The sequence below is a fragment of the Protopterus annectens genome, chromosome 1.part1 (genome assembly GCF_019279795.1).
Source record: "Protopterus annectens isolate FY-2018-M chromosome 1.part1, PAN1.0, whole genome shotgun sequence".
Lineage (NCBI taxonomy): Eukaryota > Metazoa > Chordata > Ceratodontiformes > Protopteridae > Protopterus > Protopterus annectens.
In genome coordinates, this window is record NC_056726.1 from 1,624,758,458 (window position 1) to 1,624,781,487 (window position 23,030).

Below are 23,030 nucleotides of genomic sequence, written 5' to 3' on the forward strand. Positions count from 1 at the left end.
GTAAATCAGGACATCCCTAGCACCTCACTCTCCTCTTATTTTTAGGGAGCAAGTCATCATTGCCCTCTCAAAGGCAAAAAGTACAGCATCAATGGGACCCAATAACATCCCAGGCTGCATCCTACATGAACTCAGGCAGGAACTTGCAGCACCATCTGGAACCCTATTCAACCAAAGCCTGAGTACCAGCTTTATCCCAGCTGAGTGGATGATAGCCACTGCCATCCCTTTGCACAAAGGTGGAGCATCCACTGATGCAGGAATTTATAGACCATTCAGCCTAACTAGCCTGATCTACAAGGCCATGGAATGGATTATCATGGGCCTCATTAACAAGGACATTGCCAGCCTCCAAACACTTGATAACACGCAGTTTGGTTTCATCAAGGGTAGGTCATGCCTGCTAAATTTGATCGATTTCTTTGAGACAGTCACCAAAGCCATGGACAAGGGGAAGACAGTGCACACCACCTACCCTGACCTGACCAAAGCCTTCGATACTATTCCCCATTTGGGTATAATAGATAAACTCTCTCAACTAGGCATCAATGCATATGTTACCAAATGGGTAGTAAACTGACTCACTGGTAGAAACCAACTAGTCAAAATAGGGGAAGCTACCTCAAGGAGTAGACCCTTAATAAGCTGTGGACCACAGAAACTGGTCTTGGGGACTCTGTTGTTTGCGATATACTTTTCTAAGGTACAGGCCAAAACCAGTGGGCTATGGCTGACCAGGTTTGCAGATGACTGCAAGCTGGGCACTGATATCAATTCCCCTCATGATGTGGACATCCTCCAAGAGGGTCTCACCTAAACAAATGATTGGTGCCAGAAACATGGCCTCAAACTGAATGCCAAAGATGCATCATCATCATCACCTTTGGGGAGAGTGACGTCCCTATAAATTGTCACATAAATAATGAGGTCCTAAGCATGAAATCAGTAATGAGGGACTTGGGAACTCAGGTTGATAGCAATCTGACTTTTGAACACCATATTGCCTCTGTTGTACAGAAAGCTTTTTACATGGCCCACCTCATTAGTAAGGGTATCTCATCTAGGGACAAGGAGGTCATAACATCCCTGCATTCTTCCCTTATAAGCTCCATTATTGAATACAATGCCCCTTTCAGCATGTACCTCACAAAGCACATGCAGCAGCTGGAGAGACTACAGAGGTTCTTCACCAGGAGAATACAGGGCATCAAAGATCTACCCTACACAGATAGACCTAAGCCCTGTCCCTCTACTCAGTCTCATACCAGCTCTTCAGAGGTGACCTCTGTCTGGCATATAAAGCAATCCTAGACCCTGCCTTGATGGCACTGCTGCTTATCCCCAAGTCTAGTTCCACTCTTGTAACCTGCACCCACATCCTCAACTTTGTCTGTGACATCAACAGAACTTGTTGGCAGGACAGATTTGTGTCCCAGAAACTCTCCTTTCTGTGGAATAGACTCCCTCTCCATGTCAAGATGAGCCCCTTATTAACTCTTTTTAAGTACACCCTGCATAACTGGTTGGGGAACAGAAAATACACTCCTGGGATTCCACCTGTGTCTCTGCTGGACAGGTGCATCAGGTCCTGACTTGTCAGAACTTGGGCTAAATTCTTGGCTGGGTTTGTAAGGACATCAGGGCCAATAGCTTAGTAACTTCCTATGATCCTATGAACCACAGCCATGCACTTTAAGAACCTGAATGCTGCACACACCTCAGCCATATAGTTTATTTACCTGAATACAGCACATACCTGAGCCATTCACTTTATGTACCTGAGTGCAGCACATCACACAGCAATATACGTTATGTACCTGTATATTGCAAATAGCTCAGCCATGCACTTTATGTACCTCAACACTGGACATACTTTAGCCACGCACTTTGTACTTGAATGTTGCACATACCTCAGCCATACAGTTTGTGTACCTGAATGTTTCACAAACCTCAGCCATGCACTTTAAGAATCTAAATGGTGCACATACCTGAGCCATTCACTTTATGTACCTGAATGCTGAATTCTATACTTTATGCACCTGTATATTGCAAATACCTCAGACATGCACTGCATGTACCTAAATGCTGCACATATATCAGCAATGTGCATTATGTACCTGAATGCGGGACATACCTCAGTCATGCACTACATGTACCTGGATATTGAATATATCTTAGCTGTGCAGTCTGTCATTAAATAATACACACATTTGAATGATGCACTTTATGCACCTTAATGTTACACGTCAGCCTTGCACATAATGTAACAGATTGCTACACATACCTGAGCCTTGCATATCGTGTAACTGAATGCAGCACATGCCTCAACTTTACACATTATAAACATGAATAATGCACATATCTGAGCCATGTAATTTTTGTACCTGAATGCTGCACAAACTTCAGCAATGCACTTTATGTTCCTTAATATTGCACATTGTACTTCAGTCTTGCACTTTATGTAACTGAATATTGCACATACCTCATGTGACTCCCCACCACTGGCCCAGTAATCAAGCAGCCTCAATACTCACGACTGGCAACAGTGGTGGATGTACACATTGGGAGGATGACAAGCACACACATAGTGAAGTGCAATTTCCCTTAAGAGCACATAGAGACCACAATCAGTCTGGGGATGGTTTTTCCCTCTTTTTCCAGATCTCCAATAAGACTGCCCATTGACACAGCTATAGAGTTGAGATCTCAGCCGAGTAGCCAAGCCAAGACCTCCAACACCTTCTCTGTCCAACTAGTGCTTAGTGTCCCAGCCCAAGTAGCTGACACACACTCTTTAGGATTTGACTTAAACACATACACACACACACACACACACACACACACACACACACACACACACACACACACACACACACACACACACACACACACACTCTCCTAGGAAAGGCTGGCACAGGTTTACTAGCTATGCCCCCTTCTGCCCAGACTATAAGGTAGTTTTCACTGCCAACAGCCACTACTTATCAGCTACTTTAAGGCCCTTAGCAAAGTATGTCCAATCTTACTGTGTAATGTTACTGTTAATACAAATGGTAGTTTGAGCAAGAGCAAGGCTATTAGGAGTGGCCTGCACAGTGTCTCCAAATAGATATGCAAGTACTCTAAGAGCTTAAATATCTCTAGACAGACCAGTCACAATTAAAAGGTTTAATATATTTAATAATAAATAATAAAAGAACAAGACAATACTCAGTAAACAATCACAGTTACTTTAGAGTTCAAAACCACAGGAAGTATTTAAAACAAAATTGCAGAACAGGCTCAAATAAATAAAGAAAACATTTAAGCTATACTTCACTATATTCCTAACTCTATCTAAGAGAAAGTACTGTAACCTAGACTTACTTACTCATAGCAAGGCAAGACCGATGTATTGAGTGGGTATTCCAGCTGATATGTTCAGGTCAAAGACAAAATACAAAATGCCTAGTCTCCCTCTCAGAAATACACAATTATGTGCAGACCTCATTGTAAATGGAGCCACCTATACTGAGGTAGAAGATATAGCAAACCTTCTGGTTGATAAATTCAGCTATAACTTTACCCCTCTCTCCCTTCCTTCAGGAAATATCATCAAATATAACTCCCCCTACTATCACTAGGGAAAAGGTCCTTAATGCTGTCTCTAAGACCAAGAACACTGCATCAATGGGCCCAGACAATATCCCAAGATGCCTTTGAAATAGCATGAAACATGACATATCAGGGCTTCTGGAATTACTATTTAACTGTAGCCTCCAAACAGGCTTAGTGCCTCATGAATAAAGAAAGGCAACAATCATCCCTCTGCACAATGGTGGGCCATCTACAGACCCTGGGAACTACAGACACTTCTAGTCTTATATGTAAAGCCATGGAAAGAATTATCATGGAGATGAAAAACAGAGATATAGTAAACCTCCAAGCATTGGACCCAAACCAGTTTGGTTTTGTCAAGGGCAGATCATGCCTACTTAAACCTGGTGGACTTCTTTGAGAAAGTCACCAAAGCAATGGATGAGGGCAAAGTCATTTACACTGCCTACCTTGACCTGGCCAAGACATTTGTCACAATACCTGACTTGGGTATTGTTGACAAACTCAAGAGGTTACTTAAAAATCTATATGTCACCCTGTAGATAGCCAACTGGCTCATAGACAGGATCCAGAAAGTTAGAATTGTGGAGTCCACTTCTACAAAGAGGCCAGTCACAAGTGAAGTCCCTCAGGGATCAGTCATTGGACTGCTTCTTTTTGGCATTTACTTCTCAGAAGTCAAAGCCAATGTCAGTGGTCTCTGGCTGACCAAATTTGCAGATGATTGCAAACTAGGAGCTGTCATTGAATCTCACACCGACACAAATTTTCTCCAGGATGGGCTGACACAGACAAACAACTGGTGTCAGAGCCATGGACAGCCCAGCAATTTTTTTTCCCTGGGAAAAAAAATCACTGTTCCGTGTCTTCAGGATTTCAAGCTGTAAATTTAAAAGGGTTGATAAATCAACGTTTGCTAATTTAAGCATTCGGTGATTTAATACAAACCCCGCCTCAAGGCCCTATCTCTGTGTTTTGTCTCCTACAGGCTTTTTAGGGGAGATCTATACATGGCATACTGAGATTGTCATACCTCACTCTGATGGACCTCTTGCCTATCTACAAAACAAACAGCACCACAATTACCTGTTCTAAAGACTTAAACCTTGCCTGTGATATAAATAGGACCTGCTGGAGAGATAGGTATGTATCCAAGGGATTACCACATCTATGGAACAGGTTCCCCATCCATGTGAAGCAGAGTTCCTCCCTAACCCAATTCAAGTGCAACTTGGACAATTGGATGGGAAACCGGAAATTTATCCCTGGTTTGGCACCTATGTCTCTAATGGACAGAGGTAACCTGTAAATGGTTCATCCCAGGCCCATGCTTATCAAGGGTATCAAAACTTGTCAGAGATTTGGGATGCATGGCTGGGCTTAAAAAGGCCATTGTGGTTGTTAACCTAGTAAACACCTATGAACCTATGAACCTATTTGTGACTCTAACAGAACTTGCTGGAGAGACAGATTTGAATCTCCAAGGGTATTTCATCTATGGAACCAACTTCCCATCTTCTTAACCAATGCCCATCCCTAACTATCTTCAAAAGGAATTTGGATAAATGGATGGGGAACCATAAATTCTCTACCCGGGTACTGCCCATGCCCCTTATTGACAAAGTCAGTCTGTAAAATAACTCAGGGTGCCAACACCCAAAGGCCCACTGCCCTGATACTACTCTATCCCCATCTGGGAAATAAAGATATAATATTGTCATATCCTGGGTATTATTGGCTAGACTTGTAAAGGTTTTAGTGCCATTAGCCTAGTAATCACATGTAAACCTATGAACTTATGCACTTTCTGTATCAGAATTCAGCACATTACTCAGCCATGTATGTTATGTGCCTGAATGCTGAAACATAACTCAGCAATGTATTTTATGTCCCAGAATATTGTACATATCTCACCATGCACATTACATATCTAAATATTACTCGTACATCAGCATTGTACTTTGTGTACCTGAATGCTGAGCATTCTCAGACATGAGGAAATGAATATTGCACATACCACAGCCATCAGCTTTATGTACCTGAATGTTGCACATTCTTTAGTCATGCACATTATGCGCCAGAATGCTGAACATATATTAGCCATGCACTGTATGTACCTAATGCTACACATACCTCACTGATCATGCACCAGAATGCTGCACATATCTCAGGGTTGCACTGTATGTACCTAAAAACTGAATGTACCTAAGTTGGGTACATTATGTACCTGAATGCTGCACACACATCAGCCATGACTTTTACATATGTGAATACTCCACATACCTCAGCCATGCATTTTATGTACTTAAATGCTAGACAAACATCAGCCGTTGACTTTGTGTACCTGGATGCTGCACAAACATCAGCCATGAATTTTACGTACCTGAATACTGCACATACCTCAGCTCTGCACTTTGTGTAACAGACAGCTGCACATACCTCAACCATCCACTATACGTACCGAATTACTGCACATACCTCAGACATGCACTTTATGTACATGAACACTTAGTGTGGCTAAAACAAACCCATTGCCCAGATGCAAGCTTACAGCAGCTTGTTTGAACATTAAACAACCCTACCATCAAATCCTAGCACAATCTAACCTAGTCTAGTACCTAACCCCAGAGACCACCCAAGCAGATCTCTGCATAACCCAGTCCACAACCTACAGTAGCCCACCCAATTACAGGTCTGACCAACATGAACATGCAACTTTTAAATGTCTCCTTTGCCAGCTTAGTAGATATGGGCACACTGAGACAATTTACCAGTTGTCTCATGTTCACAGGCAACCATTTAATCCTTAAAGAAACAAGCACAGTATATGAGACATGCACGTCACAATTTCAGTGGAGGCAAAAATCTTGTATATAAGCAAAATTGTCAAGAACACACATACTACATCTACCACACAGAGTGACCACCACACACATAGACAAACATATGTTGAGACACTAAAAAGCAATCTTCCCAAACCTCAAAGACCTCTTAAGCCTATAAATGGTAACACCTATCCTCATCAATCTCTAAAGCTCTCACTAAAAGAAACAACAAACAAAACACATATGCCTACACCCAGTTGAGCTCCAAGAGCAAACCCATAAGGCATGCAAACACATTACCTAGGACTCATGTCATAAGGGATTCCAATGCATGACACAAAGATGCCTCACTCACCAGATTGACCGAGGAAAATATAATGGTTAGTTGCACATCTGGAGCCAGGATCTGCCAAGTTACACATGCAAGTCATTAACCACAGATACTAGTACTATTCTGTCAAAGTCCATGTGGTCATTAATGACCTGAGACATACTTTCCAGGGCTACATGAAGACAGCCATTGCTGATCTCTCTGAATATGTGTCTCAGGCAGGTATGTGCCTTGCATTGAATTGCATTCTGCCTTCACCAAGGATGATGCCACAGATCGAGCAGAAGATGGTTGACGTCAATAATTGGCTTAGTCTCTGGTGCCATTCCAGGGGAATCAATAGTTTTCAGCATGGGAGAACATGGTGAACAAACCACATTGCTTTGCAAATGGTCTGCATCTGTCTTCCCTAGGTTTCTGAATATTGTCCTAAACTTTATCCACTCCTTGGCGCCTGTTTTAGGCAATACCAAATTGAAAAGCCTACCAATATAGCAAGTAAAACTCAAAGAAACCTAAATATGCCATTGCTCAATGATAGGAGCCTAAACAAGAAACTACACACCCTGTAAGCTTTCCTGACTCTGGAGAATATAGACATCTGTGCTGTTATCAAGAAGTGGTTTAACTCCACAGAAAGTAATACAGCATTGGAAGGCTTCAGTATGTTCCACACATTTGGACCATCATCTGCCCAGACAGTGACAAAAGGTGGAGAAGTTTTAATCTATAATAGGAACAAGCATAACTCTTTATTAGTTAAACAGGACAATGACCTGGAATTTATCCACATGTAAATCACCATAGACAATGCCCTGGAATTTACCTACATACAAATCGCATAAACAAAATCCCATATCATATCCAAGCAAGCTACAGGTCACCCTTTATATCCCTACTATCCCTTAGCTTATACTTAGATCTACTGGAGACACTCACCTTCTTTTTCTTTTGGCTGTTCCCATTAGTGGTTGCCACAGCGGATCATCTGTTTCCATTTCTTCCTGTTCTCTGCGTCTTGCTCTGCCACACCAACCACCTGCATGTCTTCTCTCACCATATCCATAAACCTTATCTTAGGCCTTCCTCTTTTCCTCTTCCTGTCAGCTCCATCCTTAGCATCCTTTTCCCAATATACCCAGCATCCCTCCTCAGCACATGTCCAAACCAATGCAATCTTGCCTCTTTGGCTTTGTCTCCAAAACATCCAACCTGAGCTGACCGTCTAATATACTGATTCCTAATCCTGTCCATCCTTGTCACACCCACTGCAAATTTTAACATCTTTAACTCTGCCACATCCAGCTCTGACTCCTGCCTTTTTGTCAATGTCACTGTTTCCAATTCATATAACATAGCTGGTATCACTACCCTCTTGTAGACCTTCCCTTTCATGCTTACTGGTACTGATCTGTCACAAATCACTCCTGACACTCTTCTCTATCCACCCCACCCTCTTTTTCACCTTTCTTCCACACTCACCACTACTCTGAACTGTTGATCCCAAGTATTTAAACTCATCCACCTTCGACAACTCTACTCCCTGCATCCTCACCATTCCTCTATCCTCCCTCTTATTTACACACATATATTCTGTCTTAGTCCTGCTGAAATTCATTCCTCTCCTCTCTAGAGCATATCTCCTCCACTCCAGGGTCTCCTCAACCTGTTCCCTGTTCTCACTACAGATCACAATATCATCTTCAAACATCATAGTCCACAGGGACTCCTCTCTGATCTTGTCTGTCAACCTGTCCATCACCACTGCAAATATGAAAGGGCTCAGAGCTGATCCTTGATGTAATCCCTCCTCAACCTTAAATGCATCCATCACTCCCACCGCAGACCTCACCACTGTCTCACTACTGTCATACATATCCTGTACCACTTTTACATATTTCTATGCCACTCTGGACTTCCCCATACAGTACTACAACTCCTCTCTAGGCACCTTGTCATATGCTTTCTCTAAGTCCACAGACATAATGCAACCCCTTCTGACCTTCTCTATACTTCTCTATCAACAATCTCAGAGGAAACATCGCATCTGTATTGCTCTTTCCTGGCATGAAACCATACTGCTGATCACTAATCATTACCTCCCTAATAAACCTAGCTTCCACTACTCTTTCCAATAACTTCATGCTGTAACTGACCAATTTTATCCCTCTGTAGTTACTATAGCTCTGCACATCACCCTTATTCTTAAAAATCGTTACCAAAACACCTTTTCTCCACTCTTCAGGCATCCTCTCACTTTCTTAAACAATCTGGTTAAAACCTCCACTGCCATTTCTCCTAAACACCTCCATGCTTCCACAGGTATGTCATCTGGACTGACAGCCTTTTCATTCTTTACCCTCTTTGTAACTGTTCTTACTTCCTCCTTGCTAATCTGTTGCACTTCCTGATTCACTATCCCCCATCATCCAACCTTCTCTCTCTCTCATTCTCTTTATTCATCAGCCCCTCACAGAACTCTTTCCATCTGTTCAACACACTCTCCTCGCTTATGAGTATGTTTCCCTCATTATCCTTTATCACTCTTACGAGCTGCACATCTTTCTCAGCTCAGTCCCTCTGTCTTGCCAGTCAAACAGATCCTTTACTCCCTCCTTAGTGTCCAACCTTTCATACAACTCTCCATATATCTTATATTTTGCCTTCACCACCTCTCTCTTTGCCATGTGCCTCATCTCCTTATGCTCCTGTCTATTTTCTTCATCTCTCTGACAATCCCACTTCTTCACCAACCTCTTTCTCTGTATACTCTCCTGTACTTTCTTATTCCACCACCAGGTCTCCTTGTCCTCCTTCCTCTGTCTAGATGTCACACCAAGCATCTTTCTAGCTGTCTACCTTACCACCTTTGCTGTAATTACCCAGCTGTTCAGTAACTCTTCACTGCCACCCAGTGCCTATCTTAACTCTTCCCTGAACTCCACCTCACAATCACCCTTTTTCAACTTCCACCATTTGTTCCTTGGCACTGCCCTCATGCTACTCCTCATCTTCTTGATCACCAATGCCATCCTACAGACAACCACTTTCCCCCTGTCAAAACTTTACAGTCTCCAATCTTTTTCAGACTAGTCCTCCTGCACAGGCTATAATCCACCTGTGTGCATCTTCCTCCACTCTTGTATGTCACCCTATGCTCCTCCATCTTCTTAAAATACATATTCAACACAGCCATGTCTATCCTTTTCACAAAATACACTACCATCTGACCTTCTACATTCCTATCCTTTATACCATACCTACCCATCACTTCCTCATCCCCTCTGTTCCCTTCACCAACATGCTCATTAAAATCTGCTCCAATCACCACTCTCTCACCCTTGGGTACACTCACCATCATTTCTCATCCATCGCACATCCAACTTGCGGAGCAAATGCACTAACAACATTCATCATTACACCATTGATTTCCAGCTTCATAAACATCACTCTATCTGACACTCTTTTCACCTCCAAAACACTCCTGGCATACTGTTCCTTCAGGATAACCCCTACCCCATTTCTCTTCCCATCCACACCATGATAGAACAATTTGATTCCACCTCCGACACACCTGGCCTTATTCCCCTTCCACCTAGTCTCTTGCATGCACAATATATCAACCTTCCTTCTCTCTATCATATCAGCTAGCTCTCTCCCTATACCAGTCATACTGCCAACATTCAAAGTTCCTACCCTCACTACCACCCTCCTAACCTTACTCCTCTCTTCCTGCCTTTGGGCATGCTTTTCCCCCCTTCTTCTTCTTCTTCTCCTTCTCCTTCAGCCCACAGTAGCCCAATTTCCAGCAGCACCTTGTTGGCTAACAGTACTGGTGGCGGTCGTTGTTAACCCAGGCCTCGGCCAAGCCCATATGGAAATCTGTATTGTTGTCCACATATGTCATTAGTCAAAAGTTTTACAACTGATGCCCTTCCTGATATAACCCTCCCTATTTATCCAGGCTTGGGACTGGCACAAAGAAATGCACTGGCTTGCGCATCCCCAGTGACTGGGTTACTGGAGACACTCACCATTAAACGAAATTCCTTATTCATGGGATGCTACCTCTCTATAGACTGGGAAGCATACACAGACTTGCATTACAACCACAATGATTCCTGGAGTTCATTAACACAAATACCCTTGACAAGACAATGTGCACACCCACCAGAGGTTCAAACACCCTGGACCTGATACTCATTAATATGAGAGTGCTGCACTTCCCAAGTGTCATGTCCTCAATGGAGAGGTCAGACCACAAAGCTGTCACCTTTGAAACAAAAATCAACTCAATAATCCCAGCAAACCATGTAATAGTTAGGAACTATTCTAAACCAAATTACATCATATCAAATGATAGTTTGTCAAAATTCTGTGCCACTCCTGATCCCATGTTCACAGCAAACTATATGGAATTTCTCACAGAGACGCTGTACAACCATGTAAATGGCTGTATTCAGGCTACTGTACCTACTAGAAGTAAGTCTGACACAAACTTTAAAAGGAAACTACACTGGTGGAATCCAAACCTTAGTAGGTTATATAATAAAAGAAAAAAGTAATTACTATAGTCAATAAGACCAGTTCCCATAATGATAAGAGCTCTCTTATTAAACTAAACAAGAAACTAAGAAGACTAATTAAGTCCAGTAATGCCAATTATGAGGTCAAGGCCTTACAGGCTAAGAGCAATCAAAAAACCTTCTACAGCTACACCCAAAACCTCAAAGGCAGCACACATTAGTGTGCCAAACTGGTAGTCAGTGGTGCCATCTTCAGTGAGCAGAATGACATATCTAATTTGCCAGCTAACAAATTCATCTCTAACTTCACCTCCTGTTCCCCATGAAATACCTACTAGCATAACCCTCCCAACTTTTAATAGGGGAGCAGGTCCTGGAAGCATATGATAAGGACAAAAACATAAACTCAGTGGGCCCTGACAATTCTGGGGATTCATCCTAAATAGCTTGAAGCATGACATATCAAGAGCATTCCAGTCACTTTTTAACATTAGTCTCAAAACAGGCTTTGTACTATGAGAATGGGGGACTGCACTGGTTATACAACTTCACAAGAGTAGTCCATAAACTGACCCCTTAAACTACAGAACTGACTTGTCTAATATGCAAAGCCATGGAACAAATTATCAAGGAAATGATCAACAAAGATATAGGCAACCTTCAGACACTAGAATCAACCCAGTTTGGCTTTGCCAAGGGAAGGTCCTGCCTACTAAACCTGATGGACTTTTTGATAAGGTCACCAAGGCAATGCATGAGGGGAAAAATAGTATAAATTGTCTGCCTGGACCTGACTTAGGCATTCAATACAATACCCCACTTCCCCACTTTGGTATAGTATTAAAGGATTATAGGATGATAGAAAGTTACTAGGCTAATGGCCCTTTGGCCCTTACAAGTATAGCAGAGTTCTACCCCTATTTCCATGATCAGCACCTATTGCCCCTGTCCAAGAAGGACACAGGTGGAACCTTTGGGGTGAATTTATGGTTACTCATCCAATCGTCCAGATTGTGTTTGAAGATGAGCGAGGTGCTTGGTTTGACATGAAGTGGGAGTCTGTTCCAAAGGTGTGGTAACCTCTGGGAGACAAATCTGTCCCTCCAGCAGTTAATATTAATGTCACATACCAGGTTAAGGTCTTTAGCGTGAGTATACTGTGTACCATTTGACTTATAGATATGCAGCTTTTCCAATAAAACAGGGTCAGCGATTGCCTTATATGGAAGGCAGAGATTGCCTCTGAGTAGTCTATATTAAACAGAATAAAGTGACAGTGATTTCAGATGATCCACATTGGACAGATTCTGAAGACCTTGAATATTCCTTGTGAGAAGCCTTTGTGGTCTCTCCAATTGCTGCAGGTACTTGGAAAGGTACATATCAAAAGAGGCATTGTACTTAATTACTGGCCTAATGAGGGATGAGTACAGTGAGGTTATACCTCCTTTCCTCTGGAGGCAATGCCCTTATGTATGAGATGAGCAATATAGAATGTCCTTCTTACCAATGTGGAGACATGGTGATCAAAGTTAAGGTTGCTGTCAAACTGTGTGCCTAAGTCTCTCAACACTGAATGTGTACTTAGGGTATTGCTATTGATGTGGTAGCTAGCAGGAACATCGCTCTTACTGAAAGGGATGATAATACCTTTTTTGAACTGAGTTTAAGGCCATGACTTTGGCACCAATCATTTGTTTGTGTAAAACCCTCTTGTAAGATGTTGAGATAATTTGGAGATTCTATGACCGTTCCCAGTTTGCACTCATCAGCAAACGTTGTTAGCCATAGACCTTTAGTTTTTGCTTGTACTTTCAAGAAATAGATTCCAAACAGTAGCTGTGCCAAGACTGATTCCCGTGGAGCACCACTGGTTACAGGTCTTCTGTTTATTTATTTTTTTTACATTTGTTTACCGGGATAGTCCAACTGAATACAGGTCCATTTTTAGAGGAGTCCTGGGGAGAAAAGCTCAAGTTTACATACATCAGTCAGGAAGAAACAAACAAAACATAATCCATCAATAACAAGCAGTACATAGTAAACAGTTGCAGACATCATATATCAGTCAAGAAGAAACACACAGCTCATAACAGCATGCAGTATATAGTAAACAGCTGCAGACAGCATATATCAGTCAAGAAGAAACACACAGCTCATAACAGCATGCAGTACATAGTAAACAGCTCCAGACAGCATATATCAGTCAAGAAGAAACACACAGCTCATAACAGCATGCAGTATATAGTAAACAGCTGCAGACCACATATATCAGTCAAGAAGAAACACACAGCTCATAACAGCATGCAGTACATAGTAAAAATAACATACGTTCATAAGAATACTATCGATGGGATTAATATAGAAATCAAACATTGTAAACGAGTCACTCATAACAATACTTCAAATGAGATTAATATCGAATTTAGGCATTGCAACTGTGTCAGATGTTGAAGGTAGTCATATTGTTACTAAGTAAACAGGTGAAACAGCATAACAGAGTAATGACACTATGAGTAGGAAAATAGAAAATGATTTGGTAGTGAGCATACTGACCAGAGGGGGCAAATTAAAGTAGTGATTACTGGATCAATACAAGATACAAAAGGGTTAGTCCTGTAGATATTGCAGGATTTTGTATGAGGCCTATTGGTTGTATGATGCTGGAAGTGGATTCCTCTGTTTTGATTATATGTGTTCTATCAGTAAGCCAGTTAGTGACCCATCTAATAATATAAGGGTCGATTCCCAGCTGGGTGAGTTTGCCAATGATGCCTGAATGGACGATAGTGACAAAAGCCTTGGCTAAGTCTAGGTAGGCTGTATGCACATATTTCCCCTCGTCCATGGTCTTGGTGACTGTCTCAAAGAAGTCTATCAGGTTTAATAGGCATGATCTCCCTTTGACAAATCTAAACTGAGTAGGGTCATGTGCTTGGAGATTGCCAGTATCGTTGCTGATAAGGTCCTTTTTAATTTCTCCAAATCTTTCCAAAGTCAAAGTGCAATTAAAGTTCATGAAATTAGTGTTTCGCTCTTTGACGTCAGCCAAAAGTGGTCTTTGCAGCACCCGCAATGTGCCCAGTAATGACTTCTTCTGTAATTCATATGGAGTTACATGTATTGGTAGCATATCTAAATAAGATTTTAGGCTCTTTTTATAAGACCCATTGCTCCTACTACTATTGGAACTATTTGGATATCTTTCTTCCACATTGCTCTCATTTCTGCTTGCATATTCTGATATTTTATAATTTTGTGTCTCTCTGTGCACAGGACACTGTAGTCACTGGATGTGGTGATTTCAATGATCAGTGCTACTTTTGTCTTCTTTTCCTGGACTACTAAATCCAGTTTCCTAGCATCTATCTTTTGAACTGTTGGTAATGGATGATCCCATGTGATGTAGACTTCACAATTTTCAATGATGCTTTCTGGCTCATGTTTCCAGTGTTTTTCAGCCACATTAATGCCATAAAGTTTGCACAATCCCCAGTGCATCAGTCTTGCCACATTATTATGCCTTTCATTATACAGTCCTTCTGCCATTAGTATGTCACAACCAGCAACTAGGTGTGCGACAGTTTCCATTTCTGTTTTACAAAACCTACATTTGTCTGTTTCTCCCACATGTTCAATGGACTTTGTAAACCAACATGTAGGTACCCCACCATCTTGTGCCACCAATATTAACCTTTCATCTCTTGGTTTGAATTCACCTCTCCTTAACCATTACTGCTTTTGTTCCTGATCAACACGAGGTTCTTCCAGAAGTTTTCTATACTTGCAACTATATTTATGCATTTCCACATTTCTTGCCTTTTCATCTAATCCTTCACCTTATATTCTTTCTTTTCAGTTGCTGCCTAATTTTTATCTACTTTTGGTTTGATTTCCATTCCTGCTTGATGTTAATATACTTCTGCTAGCTTAAGCAGGGAAGTCATCTTAGATTTATTCTCCTCATGTTTCAAAACTTTCACTATGTTTGAGTCTCGTGAAGTCAGCAGATATGTGTGGAGTCCCACGATTGCAGATCTATACATGCAATCAGTTTCAAGAAGGTCTATCCCTCCTTCTGAATGGGGAATATATACAGTGATCTTAGTATGCACTGATTTTTATAAATCATTTGGTGAGCATAAAGCATCCTTCTTGTTTTAATATCTAATCTATCCAATACATTTTGGTGCCAATCATTCACTCTGAAACTGTAAGTTAAGACAGGAAGAACAAACCAGTTTATAGCTTGGATTTTGTTCCTAGATGTTAATGCTGTTTTCAGGATTAATTTAAGTCTTCTAAAATATTCCTTACCAAGTTTTACTCACATTTGTTCATGTTTTATTGCTGATCCTTCATTAATTTCCAAGTATTTATACACTCCCTCTTGCTCAAGTTCTTTTATATCACAAACTGATGTTTTCCTGGTGCTGCAGTTTTCCTGCTTTAAAGGTTGCTTTTGCACATTTAACAAGGCCAAATGACATTCTAATATCACCTGAAAAAGTTTTGACAATTTGCAGCTGTGCTTTCAGTTCCTCATCTGATGAGCTATACATTTTTAAATCATCGACAAAGAGAAGATGAGAAATCTTTATACTTTGCTGTTTTCTAGGGGCCAAATTATAGCCATGGCCTAAGCTTTTAAGTAAACAGTTTAATGGATTAAGGGCAAGACAGAACAGCAATGGTGACAGAGAGTCACCCTGGAATATACCCCTTTGAATTTTTATTCCTGGGACCATGATGATTCACTACATGGCCTTGCAGATATGGCTAGTCAGGCTAATACATCTATAGTTCCCAGGGTCACTGGAAGCACCACCTTTGTGCAAGGGAATAACAGTGGCCATTTTCCATTCAGCTGGGATGAAGCTGGTGCTTAGACTATGATTGAAAAGAGTACCCAGTGGTGTTGCTAATTCATAACGGTGGCCATTTTCTATTCAGCTGGGATGAAGCCAGTGCTTTGACTATGATTGAAAATAGTACCTAGCAGTGTTGTTAATTCTTGTTGGATCCCATGTAGGACACAGCCTGGGATGTTATCATGTCCCATATATGCCATATTTTTGGCCTTAGAGAGGGTGTTTCTGATGTGCTCTTTAGATATACAAACTAGGGGACAGGTGGTAGGAATGTCATGGGATACATGTGGTGGGGACAGGGGAGGGAAATTTTCACAGAACCTGTTGGCCAACAGGTTAACTATGTCCACAGCCTCAGTATATGTGGCATCATTAACTACCAGTTTGGCACAAATCTGGGCCTTTTCTTTTAGGTTATGGATGTGACTAAAGAATGCCTTATGATTGTCCTTAGTTGAGGAAGCTAATTTGTATTCATAGTTTGTGTTGGAGGACTTCACAAGAAGTCTTATTTCCTTGTTTAAGCTGAGGAGGGAGTGTTTCCAATTTAGGGCTTGCTCCCTCTTACTCTTAGGCAGCAATTTCTTCCTCTTATTGTAAAACCTGTTAAAGGTAGTTGTCCACTAGGCAGGTTTGCTCTTCCTTTATTTGCCTGTTTTGGTCCTGTCAGGTAAGGCTGAGTCAATGCAGTTATGCAATTGTTCATATAAAGCACTGGTGTAAAACTCAGCATAGTTGACAGTTTCATCTGAGGGTGGAGGTGCAGTGAAGCTATTTATACCATTCCGTAAGAGGTTATACTCTGTTTTGGAGAAGTTTTTTCAGTTTAGCTGCTGCTGGGGTGGGGGGTTCAGATGTGATAGTTACTTTGAATGAGACTGATTTTTGGTCAGATCTCACCAGGGAAGACCTCACAGTGGGGGTGTTACAGTTTTCCCCCATATTGGTAAGCACCAGATCCAGGATGTTGGCACCTCTTGTGGGGGTGTCAACCAGCTGGTCCAGGACATTGGAGTTAACAAAATCGAGAAACCTTTGGGCAAGTGAGTTTGAGCATGCTCAATTTACCCAGTCAATGGATGTGTAGTTAAAGTCTCCCAAAGACATGGTGTTTGGATATGTCTTGATAGACTCAAGTAGCTCCAAATAGGTGGATTAGGTGTTTAAATTCATAGAGAGGGTCCTATGGCTGACAATGAGTTGAAAAGGTGTCCTACCAACAGTTAATTGCACCTGAAATATCTCCAGGGAACCATGCTGTTTAATGAACCTGGAGGAGTATTTATCTTTAATGAATATTGCTACACCACCTCCTTTAGTTTTCACGTCTTCAGTTTGTGGTCTGAATATGTGGAAGGAGGTGTAACCTGGTATGGCAGGGGCGCACTCCACAGCCTTGAACCAGTTCTCTGCTGATAAACTCAGTGATCTGAATGTAATCACCTACATAAATCAATGGATTGCCAGTTGTAACACAGACAGGATCCAGGAATTCAGAACTGGTGATACCACCTTCATTAAGAGACCAGTCACCAGTAGGGCACCGCAAGAATCTATGCTAGGATCACTCCTATTTGACATCTACTTCTCAGAGTTACAGGGTTATGTCACGGTCCTTTGGTTGACCAAGTTTACAGATGACTGCAAACTGGGGGGCTATAACAGACTACCCTATGTCAAAAACATTTTACAAGAAGGTCCAACACAGATAAATGACTGTGATAAAGCCATGTGTGATGTCCATGCCCTGGCCCAGCAATCAAGGAGCTTCAATCCTCACCACTAACACCAGAGAGGGCATCTCATATAGGAGGAAAAGATAACAAATACACACAGTAAAGTGCAATTTCCTTTAAGAGCACACAGAGATCACAGTCATTCTGGGGCTGGTTGTTCCCTTGCTCTCTGGTCCCCAGTAAGACTCCCCACTGGCACAGCTATAGGGTCCAGATCTCAGCCTAGCTGGCAAGCTAACCTCCAGTACCCTCTCTGTCCACCCAGTGCTTCGTGTCCTTGCCCAAGTAGCTCACACACACACACACACACACACACACACACACACACACACACACACACACACACTTTGAGATAAGTATTTATACAACTTCACAGACACTCCTGGGAAAGGCTGACAGATTCTCCAGCTTTGCCCCTATGCCCAGACTATATGGTAGTAATTCCTGCCACCACCAAGTATTAATTATCAGCTACCCAAAGGTCCTTAAAAGGGTGTCCAATTATTACTGTGCAATATTAGTATCCAATAGTAGTGTAACTTATGCAATCAAGGCTTATTGAAAGAGCTTAGTACAGGGTCACTTATAAGTATGCAATGTACTCTAAAGCTTAATTTATCTCTACATAAATCAGCCACAGTTGAAAGGGTTTAAAAATATTTAAGAATATATACCAAAAACACAAGACAATACTACTACACCACAGTGCTATTCAAGAGTTCAGAGATCACACAGAAACTCAAAACAATACAGTAGGGAAGTTCTGATCTGAATACAGAAAAACACTTAGTCTAATCTTTATATTTCCTGGCTACATCTATGAGAAAACACAGTTCTAACCTACTACTTACATAAAGAGAGCATAAGGCAGTGCTGAGTTAGATAGTCCAAGATCAAAATGCTTACAGTCTGTCTCTGAGCAATAGTTTTTAAAATCACTAACAAACATTTCTGCTGGGTCCTTCCAGATTACATCATTTTGACACTTTGGTTTTCCCAGTATACACATTACATCATTTTGACACTTAGTCTGGTGTTCCCAGGTCAACAGACTACATTATTTAGCAAGCTACCACCTGCTCAGGAAGCTACAACAATAAAAGACATTTCACATGTATACTCTAGTAATTATTCCTTAAGTTAAAACAATAAAAAGAATGTACTAACCCAGACAGGCTGACTCCGAGCTCTACAGATTTGAAATAATTTTAACTTCAAAAGAAAGATATGAAATGCTTGACTTAGTTTTCCTTACAGCAGATGGCAATGCTGTTACAATCTTGAAGTTCAACAGTTTACAGTATTTTTCTTTCATTTAACAAACAAGCCTGTATTTTACATTTATATTTACAAATGCCAGAATTATGCATCAAATTCTATTTGGCTAGGCTGGCAGCCTTCACCCTTCTCTACCAGTCTTCACATCATGGATTAAAACATAATGCCAAGAAAGGTATTATAGTATATTCTGAAAAACTGCCATTACTCCATTGTCAAGACACCCCAAAGATTTGATCTGGTAGTTAGGGACCTGAGAACATGTGAAGATAATAATTTGGCTTTAGATCAACATGTGGCCATAGTATTAAGAAAATAATTCTATGCTGTCCAACCTGTAAGAAAGGACATTGCATCCAGGCAGAAGGATGTCATAATGCAACTTTATTTGGCCCTTATCAAACCCATCTTTGAGTATAATGCACTTCATCAGGTACCTGACCAGACATATGCAACAGTTGGAAAAAAACAACAAAGATTATTTACCAGGGTAATCCAGGGTATAAACATGTTGTCCTATACAGATCACCTAAAAAACTATTTCTATGCTCTTGTCTCATACAGGTTACTGTGAGTTGATCCATTCCTCTCCTAAAAGGCATCCTCAAATCCAGGTCTGTTGGACCTTATGCACATTTGCAGAACAAACAGCATCAGAACCACTAAATTCAAGGATTTAAATTTTGATTAAAACATAAATAAGACATGTTGGCGGAACATATTCAATTCAGAATCTCGAAATTCCGAAACATTGAATGTCATATGATCGAGACCATATGACCGACATTTCGGAATATTGAAATTCCAAAACAATTCCAAAAAAAAACAATAATTTAAATGTTTCTGCAGGAGGGCGAGCCCCCTGCACCCCCTACACCCCCACTACTTAAATATACCAACTCTGAGATCGCACTACAGTGAAGAAAAGGGAAATCTCCCATTCCACTCTGCATGCAGATCTCCATTCAGAATTATGAAATTCTGTAACGTCAGCCATATGAATTCCGAGGTTTCAGGATTTCGAGATTCTGAAGGGAACCCAGTAAAACAGATATGGGTCTCAGAGGGACTCTATATACTGGAACAGGGTCCCAAAACTCTATTTCAGTACAACATTGACCAATGTAAGATAAATCAGGAAATGCACCCCAGATCTGGCCCCATGTCTCTGATACACTCAAACAGTAATGCCCAAACTAATATGCCCCACGCATAACCTTTAGAAACCTCCCAACAAACATACACCCTCTTCATAACTGCCCATGATACACAGGGACACAATTGGGTTGGACAGCATGGCTAGGCTTATAAAGGCCTTGTGGCTATTAGCCTCTTCTATACCTATGAATCTACAAATACTGAACATACCTCAGCCATGCACTTTGAGTACCTGAATACTGCATATAACTCAGCCATTCACGTATGTACCTGAATACTGTACATACCTCACCCATGTACTTTGTGTATGTGAATGCTGCACATAACTCAGACATAATCTTTGAGAACCTGATTTCTGAAATTACCTCACTGATTCACTTTATGCACCTGAATGCAGCTCATATTTCACTATGCACTGTGTGTAACTGAATGGTGCACTTAACTCAACAATGTTCTTTATGTACCTAAATATTGTGCATATCTCACCATGCAGTTTGTATGTACTTAAATACTGCACATATCGCACCGTGGAGTTTGCTTACCTAAATGCTGCAAATACCTCAATCATGCTATCTAAGTACATTAAGCAGTAAGGCGTGGCATTTGTCTTTACAATTAAAACCAGCTAGAAATGCTGTATCTAAATATTTTGGTTACAAATAAAATAATAAAAAAATATTTATCAGCAGATGTAGAAATTACCAGTAAGTAGAGAAACATCCATCTGCTAAATAAAATTGAGTACGTTTGTCTTTATCTCAATAGTGTTGGTAATGGGTGATCCCATTTCATATAAACCTCATTGTTTTATTTAATGCTTTGTGTTCCCAATGATTCTCAGCTACTTCAGTATTATAATGTTTGTGCAATCCTTAGTGCAACACTCTTGCCACATTATTATGCCTTTCAGTATACAGACCTTCTGTCATTAGTGTATCATCATACCCAACAATAAGATGTGCGACTGTTTCTATTCTGTTTTACAAAACCTGCATTTGTCAGTTTCTCATACATGTTCAATGGACTTTGTAAACCAATGTGCATGTAATCCACTATCCTGGGCTGCCAATGTTAACCTTTCATCTTTTGGTTTAAATTCACCTCCCGTTAACCATTCTTGCAGTCGATCCTGATCAACATGAGATTGTTCCAGGAGTTTTCTGTACTTGCAACTGTATTTATCCATTTTATACCCTCATTTCTTGCCTTCTTATCTGATCTTTCACCTTATAATCTTTTTTTTTGTAATTTTGACACCTTCAATTGCTGTCTCATTTTTATCTACTTCTGGTTTGATTTCCATTCCCGCTTAACAATGATATACTTCTGATAAACTAAGCAGGGACGTCATCTTAGATGTATTCACTGTATGCTTTTCATTATGTTTGGATCTTGTGAGACCAGCAGATATGTAGGCAGTCCTACAACTGCAGATCTATACATGTAATCAACTACGGGGAGGCCCATACCTCCTTCAGAATGGGGAACTGCTGGAGAAACAGGTATGTATCCCATAGACTACTCCATCTATGGAACAGACTTCCCATCCAAGTGAAGCAGAGTTCCTCCCTAAGTCAAATGCAACTTGGATAACTGGATAGGGAATGAGAAATTCATCCCTGGTTTGTCACCCATGTCTCTAATGGACACAGGCAGCCTGTAAATGGTTCATCTGCCAGGGTCCTGCTTGTGAATGTTTCATCTCTAAAACCCCTGCTTACACTTATCAAAGGTATCAGAATTTGTCACAGATTTGGGATGCATGGTTATGCTTAAAAAGGCCCTAGTAAATACCTATGAACCTATGAATATATAATCATGGTATACATTGATTTTTATAAATCATTTGATAAGCACAAAGCATTTTCTTGTTTCCCTATCCAACTTATCCATTACCTTTTGGGGCATCAACCACCCCAAAACTGTGCGTTAGAACAAGAAGAGCAAATTGGTTTATAGCTTGGATGTCAAGGCTGTTTTCAGTACTAATTTTAGTCTTCTAAAATATTCCTTACTAAGTTTTATTCACATCTGTTCATGTTTTATAGTTAATCCTTCATTAGTTCTAACATATGTATATACTCCCTCTTGCTAGTGTTCTTTTATATCATATTCTTGTCCCAGATTGATATTTCTTGGTGTTGTGACTTTCCTGCTTTAAAGGCTGTTTATGCACATTTATCAAGACCAAATGACACTCTTATTTCATCCAAGAAAGTTTTGATTACTTGCAGGTGTGCTTTCAGTTGCTCATCTGATAAACCATACAGTTTTAAATCATCTACAAAGAGAAGATGAGAGGTCTTTATACTTTTTCTGGGAGCCAAGTTGTAGTCATGACCTAATCTGTTAGTAGATAGCTTAATGGGTTAAGGGCAAGACAAAAGAGCAGAGATGACAATAAGTCACCCGGGAATATTCCGCTTTGAATTTTTATCCCTGGGACAATAATTTGTCCTTTATCATGGCTTAGCTGCTAAGTGGTTTGTCACTGTTTCATGGTCACTGTAATATAATTGATCAGTGTAAGGTTTATCTTGTACATTTTTAACCACTCTTTTATGCATGAACGTGGGATGCTGTCAAATGCTTTTTTGTAGTCTATCCGTGTCATATTTAGATTCTTCCCCATTTTACAATTCTCCATTATGACCTTGTTTAACAAGAAACGATCCTTTGTTTTATATGATTTTATTTTGTTACTGTTT